The sequence below is a fragment of the Rosa chinensis genome, chromosome 1, assembly GCF_002994745.2.
Source record: "Rosa chinensis cultivar Old Blush chromosome 1, RchiOBHm-V2, whole genome shotgun sequence".
NCBI lineage: Eukaryota > Viridiplantae > Streptophyta > Magnoliopsida > Rosales > Rosaceae > Rosa > Rosa chinensis.
This window is the reverse complement of record NC_037088.1, coordinates 30,101,021-30,121,777: the sequence shown is the minus strand read 5'-3', so window position 1 is coordinate 30,121,777 and position 20,757 is coordinate 30,101,021. Positions and strand designations below refer to the sequence as shown.

Here is a 20,757-nt window from a genome sequence, read left to right as displayed (position 1 = left end):
CAATCAATGGAGTTTGAGCAAAGAGATGTATGTTCTCAATGTGGAGTATCAGGTCATTGGGCACACATTTGTAGATCTCGTGAAGAAATTGTCACCGCCTACAAAGATATTGTGAAGCATGAGAAGCTCACTATGTGGAACAAGAAGATCAAGAAGATGATCTAGAGTGAAGGGTTAAAAAACTACAAATTGGTTGGATCAATAGATCACAAATTCTGCTCAAGCCATATATTTTTGTAGTAAATGCCAATGGTTTAGTTTTTCTTCAAAGTAGGCTCACCCAAAGTAAGTGTGATGGCTAGGAAGGTTCTGAGTTAGTGGTACTTAAGCGAGCCTTGCTCCATCGACATCTCTTTACTCACCTGGTCACATTTATTTTGGAATTGCCGAAAGAAGTTAGACGACTACCATTGTTTTTTATTAGCTAGCATTTTGGATTAGAATTTCTTTGGTCAAAGAGACAATGATGTAACTCTGTTGGCTTATGAATCAAATTTCGATTTCTTTTCATTATGACTCAATTTTGATTCTGAGCAATTACTTTGTGACTACGATGGCTGGGCCATCGGTTTAATTCAAGGACATGGAATAGCCCAAGTTCCACTTGCCAATGGCACCTTGATTACTGTCACAGAAACTCTCTACGCTCTTAGGGAAAATCGTACTCTATGAATAGCCTACGGATTCCATGCGAAAACGCATGTAGAGAACAGAAATGAGTTCCTTTGCAATACCTCTAATGATTGCAAATAAAGGCGCATCTTAGATAAGTTTAGTGTCTCTCTAGTGGACTCTATGTCACATTCGAGCTATTAATCCAATAAAGTTATGAGAGAAGGTCTCTTGGATTTAGACACTATTGGCTTTGTCATGACAGGATAGATCATCTTATTCATGATATGATGACCGTCTACAAAAGACTTCACATGGACATCCATTATTTCGAGCGAAATGAAGCATGAATCAAAGGTTGATTCATGGACTAAGTGTGACCGTCGCCGCTGTCCACCACGCCTAGGGTTGGCCAGTCCCTATCCATGACACCATGGATGGCGTCCATCATGGTGATGGCGCCCTAGGTGATGCTGCAATCACCAACTTGCTTCAAATAACGTTTCAGACGCTTAGGCCCAACCAAAATCCTCATTGGTAGCTTCTAAAGCCTCTCGCTCTTTTTACAAAGCTCGTTCCTTAGGGAAATTAGGACTGAGACCGTTCTATGCAAAGGATATAAAAATACTTATTCTGTTCCTACATAGAATCCACAGGGATTCTGTGGACTGATTCAACAACCTGCGGACGTTTAAATATCTCATGATGTTGGTTGACACGCAAACACGCTGGTCACGTATTGTGTCATTTTCCACTTGTAATGCTGCTTATGCTACACTCCTAGCACATATCATACAACAACGAGCTCTCTCCCCGAATCATCTTATTCAGTCAATTGGATTTGACTATGCTAGCTAGAGAATTTACATCGAAGACTTTCGATGTGTTATTGCATTAGGGAATGATGTTTGGACATCATGTCCTCATGTCACACCCAAATGGTCTCGCGAAAATGTCTACGATGGTAGTCCGGACATTGGTAATGTGCACCAATCTCCTTATATCCGCTTGGGGTGATGCAATATTGCATGCAGCTATGCTAATTCGTCTATGACCCACCGCCAGTCAATCTACCTCTGCGTTACAGCTAGTGACTAGGTACAAGTATCGTACTTACGCATCTTTGAGTTTGCCATTTATGTGCCAATTGCGCCGCCACAACACTCTATGATGGGTTCTTATAGACGAATGGGCAACTACGTTGGGTTGGCGACTCCAACAATCGTCCTCCACTTAATGCCCTTGCAAGGTGATCTCCTTACTGCTAGATTTGCGCGTTATCATTTTGATGAGACAGTCTTCCCATCGTTAGGGGAGATAAGAACACGAATGCTCAGCAGGAACGACATGAATTATCGTGGCCTGTCCCCACTATGTCTCATCTCGATCCCTACTAAAGTGACCAAATCACATATCTGCTGCAAATATGATTGCAAGGAAGTATGTCCCTACGAGAGGACGTAGCGCACCCTACACAGAGGTAGGCATGGTGCCAACGCCAAAGAGAGTGGCATTCTGGTGTTATAGGCCATGGCCCCAGCTAGGATGCATGGGAGGCCCGTGGGTTCGAATGATATTTTGGCACACTCCAATCCTTTGATCATCGACACTCAAAATCCGTCTCATGAGTATCTTCAGGGTTATGGTTATCGTTGGGGCACACCTCAACGTCAGAACCTATTCCTAAGAATATAGAGCTCTTTGAAAATTACACTAGTGTACATGAGACGTGGGATAGAAACTCCATCATAGTTGATGATGTAGTTGCGCATTTCATTGTGCATGAGTTTGTTGAGTCAGATGATATCGAACCACACTCTGTTGATGAATGAATGCTAACGTAGAGAAATTTGGCCTAAATGGAAAGATGAGATCCAGGTTAAGTTGGATTCTCTAACGAAGAGGAAGGTTTTCGAGCCAGTAATGCCAACACCTCCTAACATAAAACTTATTGACTAATGGGTCTTCGTTAGAAAGTGTGATGAGAGAAAGAGATAGCAATCTCGCCTTATGGCGCAAGGCTTCTCACCAAACGCCCTGGAATCGACTACGATGAGACATATTTCTTCGTAATGGATGTCACTGCACTCCACTACCTTGTCAGTTTGGTAGTTTCCGAATAACTTAACATGGAGCTTACAAATATGGTCACTACGTATCTTTATGGGGATCTAGATGCATAATATACATGAAGGTTCATGGTGAACTTCATTTACCCAAGTCAAGTGGCTTTTGACCATGGTGCGCGTTTACAATAAGGTTGAAACGCTCACTAAAGTGACTACTTGATTGGGAATGGATATGCTCGCACGTTTCCATAACAAGTTTTGGATTCTATCGCGGTTCATGTTGGACATAATCTTCATTGGAAGCCCTTAAAGAGTTAAGGGAAACCGCTGAACACTTGAAATCCAAGTTTGAGATGAAGGATTTTGGGAGAACACGATTATGTCTCGGTTTGGAACTAGAGCATCGTGTTGATAGATGCTTAGGCATTTTGACAAGGTCAAACCTTCAAGCACCCCCATGATCGTCCGTAGTCTTGATCTTGAAAAGGATCCTCTTCGTCCGAAGGATGATGGCGAAGATGTGCTAGACGCGGAAGTGCCCTACATAAGTACAATAGGCGCATTATTGTACTTAGCTAAATGCACAAGACCGGACATCTCGTTTTCAGTACTTGAGATGTACGATTGATATGGGCTTGTTCTGTCCCTACAGAGAGATGATGGATTCAGACCCATCACACACCAGGAACGCCACCAACACTGGCGTGCGTCCTCTATCCCCATCCCAAAACGACATGTGTTTTGGAAGGTTTTGCTGATATTGGGTATCTCTCTGACCCATACAAAGATCATTCCCAAACTGGTTAAGTGTTCACCATGGGTAAAGACCGTGATATGTTGGAGGTCTACAGAATAGACTCTAGTCACTATATCTTAGAACCATGCAGATTATTGCTCTTCACGAAGTAGTTCGTGAATGTTTATGGATTGGATCCATAATTACGCATGTTCGAACAATTGTGGTTTGAAGTCTATCACAGATTAGCCTACAAGCATATATAATGCTACTTGTTTTGAACAAATGAAGCAAGGCTACATCGAAAGTGACAACGCCAAGGATAATCAGCAACAACAGACTCTCCTCAAGATTAAAGTGAACTAGGTTCAATTTGAGGACAGTGTGACAGGCTTGCTCACTAAGTCATTGCCTAAATTCCCTTTCGAGAACATGTTGTAGCATCGTTTGCGGAAGTTATCCGAACCCCCATGACCATAGTCATCAGGGGGATGCAGACATCAGGGGGATATGTCTATGTATTGTCTCGAAATGTGAAGGGTGTGTTGTGTTTTTTTCCCCTTCGACGAGGTTATTTTGTCCCACTGGGTTTTTTTACTCGGCAAGGTTTTAATGAGGCAACGAGAGAAGCACTACGTTTGGGCGACACAAAGGGGAGTGTTCAAGTAAATCCAGAATATGTGTCTGGTCCAAACTCGAGATTACTTGCTCTAGTTGAAATATGGTTTATATTAGAGATATTCTCGGAGAATCTTAAGAGATATCTAATCAATGTACGATTATGTTTCCATGTACAACTCTATTTCTATGCTTGTAATCCTCTATATAAAGAGGCCTCTATTATCAATGAAAGCATGACTACATTCTCTCCCAAATTCGGCTTTCCTTCAACACATTGATTGTATACGGGTGGTTATCATGGTTAGTAATTTAAGACTTGTGGAAACTTATAATGGTTCTTTTTTTTTTTTGGGAGAAGAAAAAGAAATTACAGAGAGAAGCCTCTGGGCCAGCCGCAATTGGATCAGTTAAACAGAAACAGCTGACAAAAGGATTTGCTTGATCCAGATCTTGGGATCAAGGAGACCATGACCGTGATTATTAGAGCATCCGTAAAAAAATTAGCTTCACGAAAGACATGGAGAAGGATATGGCATTAAAGGCGCTTGAAAGCTTCTTGATATTTATCTCGAACTAGAGATTTGAGGCGCCAAGGTATATCACAGTTGTTATTAATGCAGCTGATAGCCAGATTGGAATATCCTTCAACTAGCAAATACTTTAGTTGAAATGCCAGGCAACTTGAAGACCATCTTTAAGAGCAGAGCACTCCACAATAGGAAAACTTGCAAAATCAAGACATTGAGAATCCATAATGAGAGGGAAGCCATTATGATCTTGGACAAGAAAACCAGAGGAAGCTTTATCACTGGAAGAGATAGAACCATTGAAGTTGAGCTTGATGAAATCAGGACGAAGAGAGTGCTACTTTATAACTTCTGCCTAGTTCTAAGGATTTTCAGAGGAAGAGGTATTATGCTCTCTGAAAGCAGCACCAATGAAAGTAGCAACATGCACAATAGAAGAAGGAATAATTTAAGTAGACTAGAAGATAATGTTGTTTCTGACTTTCTAGATCTACAAACAAGTAAGGATGCAGTCTTCTATGATGGAATGGTCTTCAATTTGAAAGATAGAAATAAGCCACTGCCCCAAGTTAGGGAAAGAGGACAGGGGAGGGAGAGAACCTGAGATGTTCCAAACATTAGCAATCATAAGACAAGAGTGGAAAATATGATTAGAATCGTTCAGTCATGAACCACATAAAGTACAAGTAGTATCCAAGTTATTAATATAACGAGCTAATCGAGTTTTGGTTTTCAATCTATCCTAACCAAAATTCAGGCAAATATTGACCTTTGGAGGGATATTTAAACGCCAAATTTTGTTAAGTATCTTAGTCTAAGGGTGCTGAGCAGAATTGCATTAAATCCACCAGACAGCCGACTTAATGGAAAACTTTCCCATTAGGAGTAGGCCCCCAGATAAATTCATCACCACTATTATAAAAAGGAATGTTAATACTAGCAATAGTCCTAGCAACATGAAAATCAAGCATAGTTGAAATCTTTGGGATATTCTAGTTTCCATCTTCAATGTAGTCAACCATAGACTCTATCCAAATTTTGATCTACAAGATTTAGAAGAGGGAATTAAACACCCAGTTAAAGGTCCAAAACTTAATACATATGCCATTTCCAATAATCCATCGCATACCTTTAATGATTAGATCTCTGACATCCAAGATACCTTTCCACGCTAATGAGTGATTAGATTGTTTCCTAAAAATCAAGAAAAGAATGCTTTCGTAAATATTTTCATCTAACAATCTCAACCCACTAGTTATCATTATTGATAAGGATCTTTTAACCAATCAAGCTTAGCTAGAGTAGGGTTACTATAAAAAAGGGATTGGTCTAAGTCCCAGACCCCAATAGCCTTAGGAAGGCAAACCTTATCCCAAGTAACAAGGGGGCACTTAGAACTCTTTCTAGAAAAGAAGTTCCTCATATCCTTTTCAATGGTTTGAGAGATTTTAGGAGGGCACTTGAAACAAGATAAGATATGATTTGGAATTGCAGAGACATTAGATTTTAAAAGAGTAAGTTTACCAGTTCTAGAAAGAGTAGAGTTTTTCCAGCCACTCTTTCATTAGAAGTTCCTTTGCATTTAAGGGATCCTTCCAAAACATAATGTTATGAATTTACTTAAGTACCTTCCAATGGTCGATATATGTTGAATTCCTAAAATAGAAGAGATAATTAATTTCACGGAGGCAGAAACCTTTGTAAATAGAAGGCTTATCTAGATTAATTTGTTGACCAAAAGTAGAAGCAAACTTGTATAAAATCTTAGATATATTCCTAGCTGCAGTAGGAAAGCCCTGCTAAAAAACAAAGGGAAAAGCCCTGATAAAAAAACAAAAAAAGACAATTAGCAGCAAATAATAAATCAGAAACCTTAATCCCTGTACAAGAAGTGAGCAGGCCTATAGGATTTTTCAAATTCAAGGTACCTTTATTCAGATTTCGTATCAGTGGTTCCATACGGAGGATAAAAATATAGGGAGCGATGGGGTCTCCCTGACGAAAATTTCTAGATGGTCGAAAATGTCCTTTTGGTTACTATTAACTAAAGTGGAAAACGAAAATGAGTTGATACATTCGATAAGTAGTCATAAGTTTTATTACTAAATCTCACTTATAAGCCATAGCACCATTGTTGGCTTTCATCTTATTGAAATTGGAAGAAGAGGTCATGAGTAATTAGAATATTATTAATAATGGACCTTCGAGGAGCAAAAGCACCATGGTTTTTACAAATACATTTTTTCAAAAGAGGTTTTAATCTAAAAATAAAATTTTTTGAGATAATTTTATACACTATACTACAGAGACTAATAGGTCTGAAACGATGAACATACTCAGGAATTTCAATTTTTGGAATTAGGGCAATATTGGTGTGATTTATTAAATTAAGAGAAGAACCTTTATAAAAAAATCAGTAATTAGGGAAAGGATGCTCCCTTTGATTATATCCAAATTCTTTTGATAAAATAGAGCATTTAATCCATCTGGTCTCAGGGCTTTCTAATAGCTTTTCGAAGTTCCTCAATTGAAACTGACTTGAGAAGCATGATATTGTCCAAATCCGATATGACACTACTACAGAAATTGAATCAGACAACACCTTTAAGACGACGGTATGCAATTGTCCGTCGTGTGATTGAATTTAGAAATTAGTTCAGAATACGTTTAAGATAAAAACTGTTGTGTGACGCTAAAAAAAATTAAACGCCATCACTACTAGAAAAACTCCCTATCACACACGGATGAAAGTCAATGTGCACTCATAGTATTCCACACGAAAATCCGTGTGAAAATGTCAATACACACGGTACAACGACGGATTAATAATCCGTACGTATTACTGGCGTTGCTAATACTATTTTCATACGGATTAACAAATCCGTATGAATGCATTTGGTGGGTCCCACCAGTAGTGGACCTGCTGTTCTCCTATCCCATTCACTAATTATTATTTTGTATATATCAAAATAAATGAATTAAGATTATTCAAATTAGATTTTTTGTTTTTAAATTCCTCCTTTTAATTTAAATTATAGTCATAATTGTTCTTCATGTTTTTTTTTTAAAATAAAATAATTGTTCTTCATGATTATTCTGCAGATCTTGAAGGAACTTCAACAGATGGCCACCATTTTCCACTCTTACTCCCCGTCCTCTTCCAAAACCCACCTCCAACAGAGGTTGATTAGAATAATATATCACAGCTTCAAAGATAGATCTGAGAAAGATAGATCCCAACTACGAATATCAATCATTGAATCCATTCAAAGATAGATCTGAGAAAGAGATGGTCACAAAATCACAAGCTCTGATTTAACAATATTGGGGAAAATTTAACAACCAAGAAGGAAATCCGAAATTTCATATAAAATTCAAATGAATAAGCACGAATTACCTGAATCGTCGATTTCTCAACCTGGGTTTCAGACCACAAATGGGTATTCTGCAATTACAAAAACACAAACTCCAAATATTATAACTTTTTATCAAAATCGCTAGTTACGAACATTTGGTATCTTAATCAAATAACCATGGTTCTAAAAAGATCGAGTCTTAGCCCGGTACCTGACCTGAATCGTTCTGCTGCATGTGTAGCACCAGTAGGAGGCGTCCATGGAAGCCGTCTGAGATGAGCTAATCCCTAATTTCACAAAGGGGGCCAAATTTGGCGAAGAGGCAAAAGAGCAAAAGGCTCTTGCTTTATGGAGGAATTGAACCGGTAAACTTAAATTAGAGGTCAGAAATCAAGAATGAATTGAAATTAGTGGGTTGAGCTTTGAGAGATTTTGAACTGCAGTGAGAGAGAGAGAGAGAAACGAGAGAGAGAGAGAGAGAGAGACACGAAAGAGAAATGAAGAATAGAAGCAAAATGATGATTTAGAATTGATTGTTAATTAATTATCAATGAATTGGTTATTAATAATCAATACTGTTCTTTTATTAGCTCAATATTAATCAATGAAATAAAATAGATTGCTAATAAATAATTAATAAATTATGATATTATATATATACATAATTATCTTTAAAAAAAAATATATATATATATATATAATTATATATTATAGAAATAAAATTGAAAAAAAAAACGTCTAGTCCCCGCCTAGGCGGGACTCTAGGCGCTAGGTCCCGAACCACCACCTAGTGTTTTTTAGAGCCCTGCAAATAACAATTATCAAGAACAAAAGAAGAGAAATTAGAAGAGATGTGGATCTAACAGAAAGAACTTCAAAGAGAGAGATCTATGAGAGAGAGAGATTCTCTAATATGGCCGAAGATATTGTCTTTCGTATATGATGTAATTTGATGGAACTTGGATTTGTAAAAAGCTTTACAAAAAATTCACACGGATATTCGTGTGAAACCAGATATTTATAAGAAATAATGTGTCAAATATGAGTACCATTTTATGTAATAATTTTTTATTTATTTTGAAATGAAATTCACATGGATTTTGGTGTATCAATTTTAGTTCACACGGTAATCCGTGTGAATTTCTGACACATATATAGGATTTTCGGAAATTAAATTAAATTTTCACATGAATATCTGTGTATCAGCATAACTCATATTGAAATCCGTATGAGATTTACACAGAAATCCGTGTGAATTTTTGCGGCCCACTTTTAGAACATAATTCACACAGATGACTGTGTGAATATACTTTTCACACAGATATCTGTATGTATTGCAATATTTTTCACACAGATTTACGTCCGTGTGAATATCCGTGTGCATGTCATCTATGTGCATTGGAGGATTTTTCTAGTAGTGCATGTTTCCCACCATGTTAGTGGTGCCAAACCCCATATGAAACCCCAAATTCTCCCTGACTTGTATTGAACATACGACGAGAAATAATAAAACTGTGGTCTGATTAGTAAGTTTAACAGAAAGGAAGGAAATTTTCCACCACTGTTTTTCTCCAACTCCCTAGATAGGGAAGTCAAATTGATAGGAGACAAACCCCAAATTCAAATGGTTGCATTCATATTTCATACCACAATTTTATAAAATTCTGTTGTGTGAGTACTTATCTAAATTGATCGGGCTTGTCCCAAGTGGTAGGGGCAGGCTTGAAACCCTTACAATAGAGCAAGAAAATAACAAGACAGGACCTAAAACCAAAACCCTCTCTCGACAGCGCCTCACTCTCTCTCTCGACACATACCCAAAACCAGAATCCTCACTCTCGATAGCACGTCACTCTCTCGACAAAACCTAAAGCCAAAACCTCACTCTCCCAAACCCTCGCTCTTCACTCGCACTTCACTCGCCCATTACATTACTGAATTCGAAACCCCCAATTTTCTAGGGTTTCAATTTTCAATCTCAAGAGGAAAATGTTGAAGCGGAAGGCATCATGGAAGAGGATGTTCTCCCTCACCATCTCCTTAAGGCCATCACCGACCGTAATCCAAGCGGTCGTCATCCTCTCCGTCGATCTGAGAGCATGCCCGACAATCGCTACTACGGCAGCAACGAGTACATCAACTAGAAGTTGGGGTTTTTATACGAATTTCTTTTTGGGATTTGGATTTTACGGGCCTAGGGTTCTTTTTTCATACCTTTAACTCGTCTATATATTCTGTGCTTTCTTTGTGATTCTTCGTTGCCATTCTCTTCTGGGTTGTTCAAGTTCCTCAATTTCCTCATCTGGGTATCTTTCAATTTTTTCTGTTCTTCAATCTTCTGGGCTGGTGAGTTTTCTCTCTGCTTTCTTGATTTTGCCATGTTTCCTCATCTGGGTCTCTGTTGTTTCTCAATTTCAAGTTTTTTGGGATTCAAAGTTGGGGGCTTTTTTCCCAATTGCTTGTTTTAGTGAACAAAAGTCGGTTAATTCTTCCATTGTTAGGTCTTTCTTCTGTTTTGGGTTCTAGATCTTGCTACTACTGCATGCTGCTAGGTTTCTGCAGAGATTTTGGTTCTGGGAGTTGGTCATTCTCAGTAGATTTGGTTTGTGCTTCCTTGAATGTTAGCTACTAGGTGGATTAGAGTTGGAATTTTTTATCAGGAAGCTGTTGGAAATTGAGGCCTGTCTCAATGCTGTAAACTAGGGGATGTGATGGTTTTGGGGCTCTTGTGATGGTTGATGATTTTTGTTCTATTCTTTGTAATGTTCTTAATTTAGTTTGTCATCTCATTTCACACCTCTATATGCAGGTTTATTTGGAGGTTCCAAATGGCAAAGAATTGGCAGTGGCACTTCAATCAAAGGTAATTGTAGTGAGGCTCATTAAGACTAAGGGTGGAGAGTTTTCTCTCAGAACTGCTAAGCCCTTTTTGTTATTGTTCAGGGCAAGCCTGTAATTATATATTGTTACATCTGCAGGGAATTCCTTACGTGATATATTAGAAAGATGCATTTTCTACTTATGCTGCTTCCCACTTTCGACATGCTTTACTTTCAGTGGTACAAAGGTACTTATCTTCCATTCTTTTGGTAATATGCATAGACATTTTCAGAAATTTTAGTTTGAACGAATATGTATGTAAATGTTTAAACACTAAATGCCAATAGGAAGCTCCTTGAATTAGCTTGACATGGACTTGTTATTCACTTATGCTTCAAACTGAACCGTGACTTCATTATGCTACTATATTCTATACTAGTACTTAAGAGGCTTGACTTTCAGTTGATCTTATTTCTGGATTGCAGTTCATCAACTCATACATGGGATGCTTTCCAACTTGCACATGCTTTTTTAGGCTCTACTGTGTACAAAACAACCATGCTGTTCGTGCTAACTATGTCAAATGTATTTTTAAGAAATCTAAAGATGCTTACAAGGTAAAATTAATGCATGACATGCACTCAATTCATTGCTTTCTTGTCTGTAACTATGTGATTAAGTGACCATGTGATCTTTAACTCCAGGTGAGTCATTTGAAGAAATATTCAAAAACCAAAGAGTAGGTATACCACTGAGGTGGCAGGATAGTGAGCAGATTGCTGCATTTCATTTCCCCAGTTTTAGTTGATGTTTTTTATTTTGTTCTTTGCTGCATTTCAGATCATAAAGCCATAAATTTGGAATGCTACTTTAGAAGAAATGAGGATAGTGACCTCATGATCCAGAACTGCTGCTGTGACTACTTATAAGTAGGTTCACAATTATAGCTCCTTTATGATTTAGTATACCATTTGAATTGGGAATGAGATATGTTAAAGTTAAACACCTTTTAAAGAAGGTGGAACTTGTCTTGAAATAGGTCATGTTGTAAATAGTATTTTCCTTTCCTTTCAGGTAACTACCATAACATTTTAGCAATGATCTGATGTGGACAAAATACCATCATATTTCTTATCAACAACGGAGGCTATATAAACAATCGAAATAGAGCTTCATGATGGCCATTTTCAGCAGGTTTAGTTCACATCCTCCACATTGTATTAATCATAGATGAGCGAATCGTATGGGTTAACAGATGGGAACAATTTCTATACATTGTCTTAATGGACCAATTTCGCCAATGTTAAATGTTAACAAAAAGTAATATTTGTTTGATAGTTGCAGCTTTTAACATCAACTGGAAACTTCTGCATCTATTCAATTGTTGTTGGAATGGTTATCGAAATATCAGTTGGAACTCAGAGGATGAGGGATTACTGCTAATGTAAACCTACTCATCATCCTAATTGGATATCACTTATGCATATAAATATATAACTTCACAGTAAGTGTACATATTTTCGTTTAGTCGATTAAATCACAGGAAGTTGTATTTCGAGTGACTTGTGTGGCCTTTATCTTAGCGAAATGCAGAAAGACCAATATATTTTACAGAATTCACAAGTATGATGTTGTCAAACTTTCTCAACCTAAGTTCTGAGTCCTGATTGTCTGTCTTTGAATTTACTTGATGCATATGGATAGGTAGTTCCCATGTATTCAAATTCATAGCTTTCTGAACCTACTTACTATTTGTAGTTGGGGGACTAATTGATAATATTACTTCACTGTTGAGAACTTATATGAATGAATTAATTGCAGGACGCATCAGCTGCTATTAGAGGAGGTCGTATCCCTTCACCTGAAAGCAAGCCATCTTTCGAAGAGGTTAAGGAGGTCCTAGGTTTCAGAACCAAAAAAATCAGTCCTCAAGATCCCATTGTTGAAGTCATAACACCTGAAGTGTACAATAACTATGGTGCAAATGGTTTCAAGGATTCATTTTCCGGGATGCAGCTAGAACTCCATAAAGAGAGCAAAAAAGCTCCTAAAGGCCTGTTCATATTAGTGCTTGGAAGCTTGTAAGGTGACTCCAATGAGGCCATGAGAGCAGCAAAGCTTGCAAAGCTAGAATCCTTAAGTAAATTTCTGGATGTATTTTGCTAGGGGAGTATTATTAGATGTACTTTTTGTGGATACAAGATTAGCATTGTCAAATCCATTTTGGTACATTTCTGTGGATTATAACAATATGATATATATTATTAATGAGTAACTGTCGTTTGGTAATTCTTGATATCAGTTTCCAGCATATATAATAAAATGAATCATTCTATTAGGCTTTCATGCTCTGTCATATATGCACTATTTACAATAGCCACAAAATAAAAACTGTCATCTGAATTCAAAACAGATCACGGATGCTAAGAAAAAACAGTTGTGTGGATAACAGTCACACAACGGTTATAAACAAAAACAACTTTTGAATCGCAATCATACAACGGATTCTTAAGTTGCCCGTTGCTTGAATAACGTTCACACAGTTAATGCTATCGAGAGCCTGTCGACATGGATGTTGAGTTCTTCACACGACAGTTCCCTAATGCGCCTTCATCAGACATCACCAAGATAGACCACAGTCACCCTCCATATCAAACGATAGTTTTTAGCGTTGTCTGATTCAATTTCTGTAGTAGTGTGACTGGTTCAATAATGTTTATAAAAATATCAGTAGCTCAAATTTGATGACCAAAAGCATGAAATCTTTTTTAAACTTTGCAAAAAGACATCACCAATATTAAATTGATCAGTAGCCCAAAGATCATTCTAATTCTAGTAATTCTATTCATTTAATCCCTAAAGCAAGCCAATTAGCTTTAGGGGATAAAAAAAAAGAAAAGAATATAGCAACAAAATTTTCAAGGGTTAATCAAGAGTGATTCTGTAAGTTCTCAGCTATTTAGGAAATCTGTATGATTTAGCCAAATAGCTTCTAATTTGAAAATCGAGTGAACAACCTTCAAGGCCAAAGTAGTTAAAACAATAGGACTATGGTCAACCTACCAAATGGAAGATTCTTAAGAGTTGAATTGGGGAATAGTCTTAACCAGTCAGGGTTGGCAATATCCTATCTAATCTTTCAAAATAATAGTATGGTCTCTATGCTTATTGGACCAAGTGAAAAGAAGGCCTTCTGCGAGAAGGCTAGAAACATCGATTTGTTCAGAAAGTTGACAAAATATGCATATAAATAAAGGAGGGATTATTTCCTCCAATTTTTCCTTTGAGTTAATCACATTGTTAAAATCTCCAATAAGTAGCCAAGGTACTGATAGGAGCATAAATGTGACAATTATAATGTGCAATTCTTTACATTTTTCTTAACTGTTTCCTTTAAAAAGTCAGTTGTAACTTTGTTATCTTTTTAGGCATTTCGTGAAGCAATTCAAGAGAAATAGAAGCTTAAAATGGAGCAAAGAAGCCATGGACCATGAAGTACAGATGCAAATAACTAATTTTGATAATTCATTTTGGCTGGAAATTACAAGGGAAGTCCATGGAAAACGTGTGCAAAATAGTTGTTGCAAAGTAGGAAACTACAGTTTCAGAATTAGCTTTTCGGGAATAGTTTTGGAGACCGTTTCTTGTGTCCTTCCAACTGGACCTTTACAAAAAGGGCTAGCATTCCTTAAATAAATGAGGTTTTTATTCAATATGATCGAGCCAAATGACTGTTCATAATCATCGACGAGGCAACAAAAAATCAAGCTTAAAATAGGCTTCCTGAGAAGGCAGAAACGGTAAGCTTTTCACGAAGCTTTTAGAAGATATTTTCCGGAGACTTACTTGGAGTTTTTCCATAAGGTTATTGATCATTCTTGAAGAGATGATGTCATAGATCATGGAGAAGATGAGAACCATCCAGAAGCATCGCAATATCAAATCAATCCTTGTCCAAGAATGAAGCTTCAGAGATAGAAAATGAATTCTAGGTTATTGATGTTGAAATTAATTAGCAATGAGAGTCCTAGAAGATTTCCACAAGATTATAGGAAGATTAAAAATTGTGCGCCAATCAAAGGAAACCTAAAGCAATGAGGGAAGGTTTGCAAAGCAGAGTTGAAGAAGGAAAATTGGGCTGTGCATATTCCATATATATAGGAGCCTCTGCAGCACAATGAAAACAACCACGCCCTCCACCTTCTCTTCTATCTCTTTCTTATTGATCCGCCACCATTTTTTCTTCTTTTTCTCTATTTGTTTTATTTTGGTTTTCAAAACTATGTGTAACTCTCTTTTTGTTAGGGGCGAGGTTTGAAGTCTCAATTATGTAGAATATATGTTTTGTTTAATCTAGTTTCTTGAACTTTGGTGTGAGATTGGTTGTTTATTTCTGTTTGATGGAAAACTTTTATGTGTTTATGTTCTTTGGGTCGACACTTAGGATATATGCATGTAATTGGAGGTAGGACTTAGAAAATAATTCATCTAACGTTTTGTTTTCTAATCCACAAGTATGCAAGGTTTTGGACAAAAGCTGATGTCTTAAATAACTAGACCAGCTTGCTCTAGGATGCAACTCTATAACTGTTTCTGGTGGCTTTCTCCGGGTACCTCACACAGAATGCTATACCGTCTGGGGCACCGATCAACTCCTGCATCCTGTATCAAGAACACAACGTCAGAGGGATAAACCGTACCGGACGGTTTATACCTCTCCGATGTCTGAGTGAGAAGCTAATAGATGTAGAGATCAATTTGTGTATATAGGAGTTATTACCCGTGAAAGGTGGTTGTGCTAATGTCTTTATACTCAAGCGTGGGAAGGGAGTCTCCCCTATCCTCGATGTGGGACACAGGTTGTTCTTCTGATGCCATATCAGCTCTCTTGTTGCGTAAATAGATGGGCTGTGGTGGCCTTGCCCCGGGCCCTAGGTGCCCAGGGTGGCATCCCATGTGAGGCCCGCCATGGTGGGTCGTGAACCCGGCCCATGGCGTAGTACCTGGGAGTACCGAGGGGGCTCAAAGGCTAGTGCTAAACCTAGTTGAGACTCCCCAGTATGTACAAGTCCCCCAAGTTCCCGTTCAAGATGTTTCTTGGGTGGGGACTTATTATTTTTTTTTTTTGTCTCAAGGTTTGGCACTAGTGTGCCTATAGGTACTCCCCAAGTTCCCTCAGAAGAGAAATCTTGAGCGGGCTATGCTGTAGGTAAGCCACCTCGCTGGGACAATGAGGTTGAGTCCCTAGTACTGGATGGGGTGGAGAATTTGAGCCTCCGGTACCCAATGGGGTAAAAATATGGCTTGGCTCCAATACCCGATGGGGTAGGAAATTTGAGCCTCCGGTACCCAATGGGGTAAAGAGAGAGGCTTGGTTATGATACCCGATGGGGTAGAAAATTGTGAGCCTCCGGTACCCAGTGGGGTAAAGAGAGAGGCTTGGTTATGATACCCGATGGGGTAGAAAATTGTGAGCCTTCGGTACCCAGTGGGTTAAAGAGAGAGGCTTGGTTATGATACCCGATGGGGTAGAAAATTTTGAGCCTCCGGTACCCAGTGGGGTAAAGAGAGAGGCTTAAATTCTGATACCCGATGGGGTAGAAAATTTTGAGCCTCCGGTACCCAGTGGGGTAAAGAGAGAGGCTTAAATTCTGATACCCGATGGGGTAGAAAATTTTGAGCCTCCGGTACCCAATGGGGTAAAGAGAGAGGCTTGGTTATGATACCCGATGGGGTAGAAAATTGTGAGCCTCCGGTACCCAGTGGGGTAAAGAGAGAGGCTTGGTTATGATACCCGATGGGGTAGAAAATTTTGAGCCTCCGGTACCCAGTGGGGTAAAGAGAGAGGCTTGGTTATGATACCCGATGGGGTAGAAAATTTTGAGCCTCTGGTACCCAGTGGGGTAAAGAGAGAGGCTTAAATTCTGATACCCGATGGGGTAGAAAATTTTGAGCCTCCGGTACCCAATGGGGTAAAGAGAGGCTTGGTTATGATACCGGATGGGGTAGAAAATTGTGAGCCTCCGGTACCCAGTGGGGTGAAGAGAGAGGCTTGGTTATGATACCTGATGGGGTAGAAAATTGTGAGCCTCCGGTACCCTAGGGGGGGGGGGGCGGGCGAAGAGTGCATAGCTTGCTACTCCATTCACTTATGATACCCGATGGGGTAGAAAATTGTGAGCCTCCGGTACCCAGTGGGGTAAAGAGAGAGGCTTAAATTCTGATACCCGATGGGGTAGAAAATTGTGAGCCTCCGGTACCCAGTGGGGTAAAGAGAGAGGCTTAAATTCTGATACCCGATGGGTAGAAAATTTTGAGCCTCCGGTACCCAATGGGGTAAAGAGAGAGGCTTGGTTCTGATACCCGATGGGGTAGAAAATTTTGAGCCTCCAGTACCCAATGGGGTAAAGAGAGAGGCTTGGTTCCGATACCCGATGGGGTAGGCGGTGCATGTCGGCCACGTGGGGCAGACTGGATTGTGAAATAAATGCCCGTCCCTTCGCCTGCAAGGCCTCGAGAAATGGGGGAATGCGTGGGACACGTGTAGCGATCCTATGGTTGAGGGCTTTTCGGTTTCAACGGCCCTGATGTATTGGAGATTGAATTTAAGAGGGAAACCGACTGTTTTCCCTCACTTTCGTGAAAAAGAAGCTCAGAAGACTTGGAAGATTTGCAGCGAAGAGAAAGGGAGAGCCAAGGGAGAAGTGTGAATGCCTGTGGAGTGACAGATCGATCGTCTGCCGAAGAAGAGGTTAGATCTCTCGCTCTGCTTGTACGATTTAATTGTCAGGTTCATTGTTTCAGTTTTCTGCTATGGCAGTTTCTGTTTGTGTTTTTGTTCCTCCTGTTTGCATAGACAGAAACGAACAATACCAGTGTCGTTGTCTTTTTGTTTTAGATTTTCGGGTTTGTTTCACTTTCTGGGTTTTTCATTGAATTTCTGGGTTTCTATGGGTTTTGGCTTGAATTTCCGGGTTTTTATGGGTTTTGGCTTGAATTTCTAGGTTTTTATGGGTTTTAGCTTGAATTTCTGGGTTTTGGCTAGGCTAACCCTTGTGCTTCTGGTTCCAGATAGCGAGATTTGAGGTCCCCGGTACCGTAGTTAGGATGGAATCAGAAGCCAGGGGTGGGGATACGGGATCGTCGTACCAGTCCTCTGCCAGGCAGGCTGAAGTGGACATCGACCGGTACTTAGGCTGAGTAGATCAATTAGCGGAGAACACGGGATCCTCGACTGGGGTGTTCTCGGAGAGTTGTGAGGAGTCCGATGAGGGTGAGAGCGAGGGGGGATCTGCGGAGGCCCCTGTAGCCACAGTGGCCATTCCGGAGGGCATACCGAAGCCGAGGTATACACTTGCGGATGGGACTGTATGCGACGAGCCCGGAAGAAGTATGACGATGAAGGAGATCATCGACATGCGACTGAAGTGGGGATACCGGACGCGGTTGAGCTTAGGCCTCTCAGGGATGGAGAGATGGCCGCGAATCCTGCCCCGGGGTGGGTGGCGCTGCACGAGAATCAGTTCACCAAGGGTTATCTCTACCGCTGCCCCGGTGCCTACAGTATCTGCTGCGGATGCTGAACCTGTCACCGGGGCAGCTGACCCCGAATGCCGTTCGTCAAATATACAGTATGATGGCCATGTGGGACTTGTGCCAACAAGGGTGGCCGTCCATAAACGAGTTCCGCGCGGTACATCGGGTACTGTACTCAAGGAAGCAGTCGTGTGCGGGTACGGTTACCTTTGCCGCTAGGGATTACGAGCCACTAGTTACCGACATGCCTACCTCGATGAGCAAAAGGTGGAGGAACAAAGTGTTCCTAGCTGGGGGGCGGTGGCAGATTAAAAATAAGAAGTGGCAGCTGACCGGTACCTTCCAAGCTATCGGGGACCAGTCCTATACTCTATCCGAAGTAGAAAGGAAGAGGATAGCCCGGGTATATGCCGTTTGGTCAGAGAAAGAGAGGAGTTCTTATAGATTCATCCGGCACTATACTTTATAGGCTAGGGCTAGGGTGGCTCCCCGGTAAGGGATTTAAAACATTACACAAATATGTAGTAATTTTTTTTTTTTTTTTTGTCACTCGTCCTTTTTACTTTCGACTAACCTTTGAACTGATTGTAGTGAAAGCGCCGAAGAGGAAACCCCGGAAAGGCAAGGAGGAGGACAAATGGACGATGCCCAATTGATGGAAATGCTGATGGGCCAGGGGAAGACGCCCTTCACATCGACGTCGACCTAGGGTCGAAAGGTACGAGTCGGTCAATTGAAGAAACCCTTCTGGAGATCGCCGACGAGGGATATGGTGAGCCTGACCCCGACGCTCCCGTGACCCACGTCGCGCAGCCCTCCATGGCCGATGTTATCACGATAGATGACACCGGGATGGGAAAAGTACCGGCCCCATTGCCTATTTCCTCTCGTTCCACTGGGAGCGATGAGGCATTACTCCCTGGTGAGAAGAAGAGATCCCACAGGCATCGGCATCGGGCTGATAAGGAGGTGACGTACACTGGCCGGGATGTCAAGGTACTGGTGCGAAGAGGCAGAAGAAAGATCACCCGGGACCAGAGTCGTCGCCTTCTCTTGGCCTGTTATCTCCCGCCATTCCGGTAATCCCCAAGAAGCCCATCAAGCAGCTGCTGAGTGAGTACGGGGTTGCCGATGAAAAGTTCGTGCGGTCCATGCTTGGGGATCTGAAGGATATTGACCTCGACCGGGTTCGGGCCAAGGATAATACTCCCCAGGAGAATCGCCGTCTTGCCCGGGAATCAATGATGCGGGTACGTCTTGTTTTATTTTCTCCGGTTTTTTTTTTTGTTATACACGCACTAATCGGTGTATCTGCAGGCACTCTTCAATGTGTACGCCATTGACGCCAGCGAGGAAGATACTCATCTGAAGGAGGAGGTTAGCAATCTCTCCGGGCAGGTGAAGTATCTTCATGGCGAGAAGGCCAAGCTGGAGAAGGAGCGGGACTCAATGAGGACTGAGATGGCCGCCGCTAAGCAGCGGATCGCGGAGCTTGAGGGTGAAGTCGCTGAGGCGCGGGAAGAGGTAAAAAACGCCCGGGACTCCGAGAAAAAGGCTGCAGAGTCTGCCGTCTCATGGAAGGAGAAGGCAGACCACCTGGAGGATCGCCTTCCCGCGGAGAGGCACGAGGCCGTGGAGGAGTACAAGTCCTCGGAAGAGCTCATCTCTATGCTAGCTGCTGCCCAGATAAGGCTGTCATCATGAAGTTCAAGGAGTGGGTGGCGGCCGGATATTTAGATGAAGCCAAATTCAGCGGGGTCTCCTGGAGAGGAAGAAGAAAGATCGGGAGGCGGCGGCCAAGTCTGGTGCCGGTGGGTCCCAGAGTACCGGTGGAGATCGGTTGTAAAAAATTTTTTTTTTTTTTATTTTACTTTGAACAATTGTCTTATTTTGTCTGGTAGTCCAGGCTTTTGTGAATGGAAACATCCAGACTTTGAATGGGAATTGGAAAGGAATTAAAATTTCTAGGATTTTCGTTACCGTAAGCATTTGTTTGCATCACTTATTACCGGAATAGAGTAACTGACAATAGCTATGTCCGGGAATGTCCGGGGTAGGTAAAAAAAATGCTAGAAATGGTCTGAATAATTCATTTTTCCATTCAAATACCACACGGTGGTTAAATACAGAATGAGTACCCGATGGGTAGCTTGCCATAGCTGTATGTTCAAAAAGCAAAAGCTAGGACAAGATGCTCCCGGAGCTACTTGTAGTAATACCGCAGGCGCTGGGTATTCCATGGATGCCTGGAAACGACCCCGTTCATGTCCCGGATGAAAAAGGTTGCGGGACCTACCTCTTCAATGATCTCGTAAGGGCCTGTCCAGGATGGATCCAGTCCCCGGGGCTCTGGGTAGACTTGCTTCATGACCCAGTCCCCCAATTTTAATGTCCGGGACTGTACCTTGGCATCGTAGTAACGAGCTATCCTCCGCTTGTTTGCCAAGTTATGCGTGTGCCACATCTCTTCGTTCCTCGAG

At 40.8% G+C, this 20,757-nt stretch overlaps 3 long non-coding RNA genes across 3 annotated transcripts; 2 read left to right on the top strand and 1 right to left on the bottom strand.

The window, feature by feature from the left end:
* Positions 1-7,563: 7,563 nt before the first annotated feature.
* LOC112187171 lies at positions 7,564-8,385 on the bottom strand. Its single transcript, XR_005804571.1, has 3 exons — positions 8,138-8,385; positions 7,963-8,010; positions 7,564-7,785 (listed from the first exon to the last, which is right to left on the bottom strand). It is a non-coding gene; the product is annotated as an uncharacterized LOC112187171 (long non-coding RNA).
* Positions 8,386-9,627: 1,242 nt separating this feature from the next.
* LOC112175385 lies at positions 9,628-11,276 on the top strand. Its single transcript, XR_002926426.2, has 3 exons — positions 9,628-10,784; positions 10,900-10,988; positions 11,227-11,276. It is a non-coding gene; the product is annotated as an uncharacterized LOC112175385 (long non-coding RNA).
* A 546-nt stretch (positions 11,277-11,822) lies between these two features.
* Positions 11,823-12,645, top strand: LOC121050614. The gene is made up of 2 exons (XR_005803560.1): positions 11,823-11,935; positions 12,563-12,645. It is a non-coding gene; the product is annotated as an uncharacterized LOC121050614 (long non-coding RNA).
* The last annotated feature ends 8,112 nt before the right edge of the window (positions 12,646-20,757 follow it).